Source organism: Schistocerca cancellata, chromosome 4 (assembly GCF_023864275.1).
Source record: "Schistocerca cancellata isolate TAMUIC-IGC-003103 chromosome 4, iqSchCanc2.1, whole genome shotgun sequence".
NCBI classification, from domain to species: domain Eukaryota; kingdom Metazoa; phylum Arthropoda; class Insecta; order Orthoptera; family Acrididae; genus Schistocerca; species Schistocerca cancellata.
Window position 1 is genome coordinate 267566501 of NC_064629.1, and position 3034 is coordinate 267569534.

Sequence of the window (3034 nt, forward strand, 5' to 3'; positions counted from 1 at the left end):
TTGAAGAGAAATTGTACGTCCGTCCAGAGTCCTTCAAGCTGTCGAAAGCCACCATCAAATTTAATTCTGGATGCAAGGGAGGTCTGACTGCTTCGTCAAGTGCAGGACACTGTTAAGTTCTACATGAGACAGCCTGCTCACAACTGTCAACGTGGACCCATCTGGCTGTCGCAACGGCCCAGAACGCTGGCTACACTGTATGTAATTTTTTTGTTAGTTGCCGCACACGGCCTATCCAGTGCATTACAGTCCTACTACACTACCGACTCGGCAACATTAATCTGTTTCTGGACCTACCTATATGTCTCCCTCTCCCACTGGTAACATGGTGCAAGAACTCTACGTAAGCAGCCAGCGATGAGAATGCAATCGACAGAAACTGTAAATCTCCAATCCCTTCTTAAATTGCGAACATTACCCGATATGCGTGTCCCCTTGGTATAATTAGGTAATTCGTCGTCGTTGTTGTTGTTGTTGTTGTGGTCTTCAGTCCCGAGACTGGTTTGATGCAGCTCTCCATGCTACTCTATCCTGTGCAAGCTTCTTCATCTCCCAGTACCTACTGCAACCTACAATCCTTCTAAATCTGCTTAGTATATTCATCTCTTGGTCTCCCCCTACGATTTTTACCCTCCACGCTGCCCTCCAATACTAAATTGGTGATCCCTTGATGCCTCAGAACATGTCCTACCAACCGATCCCTTCTTCTGGTCAAGTTGTGCCACAAACTTCTCTTCTCCCCAATCCTATTCAATACTTTCTCATTAGTTATGTGATCTACCGATCTAATCTTCAGCATTCTTCTGTAGCACCACATTTCGAAAGCTTCCATTCTCTTCTTGTCCAAACTATTTACCGTCCATGTTTCCCTTCCATACATGGCTACACTCCATACAAATACTTCCAGAAATGACACATAAATTTATACTCCATGTTAACAAATTTCTCTTCTTCAGAAACGCTTTCCTTGCCATTGCCAGTCTACATTTTATATCCTCTCTACTTCGACCATCATCAGTTATTTTGCTCCCCAAATAGCAAAACTCCTTTACTACTTTAAGTGTCTCATTTCCTAATCTAATACCCTCAACATCACCCGACTTAATTCGACTACATTCCATTATCCTCGTTTTGCTTTTGTTGATGTTCATCTTATATCCTCCCTTCAAGACACCATCCATTCCGTTCAACTGCTCTTCCAAGTCCTTTGCTGTCTCTGACAGAATTACAATGTCATCGGCGAACCTCAAGGTTTTTATTTCTTATCCATGGATTTTAATACCTACACCGAATTTTTGTTTTGTTTCCTTTACTGCTTGCTCAATATACAGATTGAATAACATCGGGGAGAGGCTACAACCCTGTCTTACTCCCTTCCCAACCACTGCTTCCCTTTCATGTCCCTCGACTGTTATAACTGCCATCTGGTTTCTGTACTAATTGTAAACAGCCTTTCGCTCCCTGTATTTTACCCCTGCCACCTTTAGAATTTGAAAGAGAGTATTCCAGTCAACATTGTCAAAAGCTTTCTCTAAGTCTACAAATGCTAGAAACGTAGGTTTGCCTTTCCTTAATCTTTCTTCTAAGATAAGTCGTAAGGTCAGTATTGCCTCACGTGTTCCAGTATTTCTACGGAATCCAAACTTATCTTCCCCGAGGTCGACTTCTACTAATTTTTCCATTCGTCTGTAAAGAATCCGTGTTAGTATTTTGCAGCTATGGCTTATTAAAGTGATTGTTCGGTAATTTTCACATCTGTCAACCTATGATTTCTTTGGGATTGGAATTATTATATTCTTCTTGAAGTCTGAGGGTATTTCGCCTGTTTCATACATCTTGCTCACCAGATGGTAGAGTTTTGTCAGGACTGGCTCTCCCAAGGCCGTCAGTAGTTCCAATGGAATGTTGTCTACTCCGGGGGCCTTGTTTCGACTCAGGTCTTTCAGTGCTCTGTCAATCTCTTCACGCAGTATCGTATCTCCCATTTCATCTTCATCTACATCCTCGTCCATTTCCATAATATTGTCCTCAGGTACATCGCCCTTGTATAGACCCTCTGTATACTCCTTCCACCTTTCTGCTTTCCCTTCTTTGCTTAGAACTGGGTTTCCATCTGAGCTCTTGATGTTCATACAAGTGGTTCTCTTATCTCCAAAGGTCTCCTTAATTTTCCTGTAGGCAGTATCTATCTTACCCCTAGTGAGATAAGCCTCTACATCCTTACATTTGTCGTCTAGCCATCCCTGCTTAGCCATTTTGCACTTCCTGTCGATCTCATTTTTGAGACGTTTGTATTCCTTTTTGCCTACTTCATTTACTGCATTTTTATATTTTCTCCTTTCATCAATTAAATTCAATATTTCTTCTGTTACCCAAGGATTTCTACTAGCCCTCGTCTTTTTACCTACTTGATCCTCTGCTGCCTTCACTACTTCATCCCTCAAAGCTACCCATTCTTCTTCTACTGTATTTCTTTCCCCCATTCCTGTCAATTGTTCCCTTATGCTCTCAATGAAACTCTGTACAACCTCTGGTTCTTTCAGTTTATCCAGGTCCCATCTCCTTAAATTCCCACCTTTTTGCAGTTTCTTCAGTTTTAATCTACAGGTCAAAACCAATAGATTGTGGTCAGAGTCCACATCTGCCCCTGGAAATGTCTTACAATTTAAAACCTGGTTCCTAAATCTCTGTCTTACCATTATATAATCTATCTGACACCTTTTAGTATCTCCAGGGTTCTTCCATGTATACAACCTTCTATCATGATTCTTAAACCAAGTGTTAGCTATGATTAAGTTGTGCTCTGTGCAAAATTCTACCAGGCGGCTTCCTCTTTCATTTCTTAGCCCCAATCCATATTCACCCACTACGTTTCCTTCTCTCCCTTTTCCCACACTCGAATTCCAGTCACCCATGACTATTAAATTTTCGTCTCCCTTCACTATCTGAATAATTTCTTTTATATCATCATACATTTCTTCAATTTCCTCGTCATCTGCAGAGCTAGTCGGCATATAAACTTGTACTACTGTAG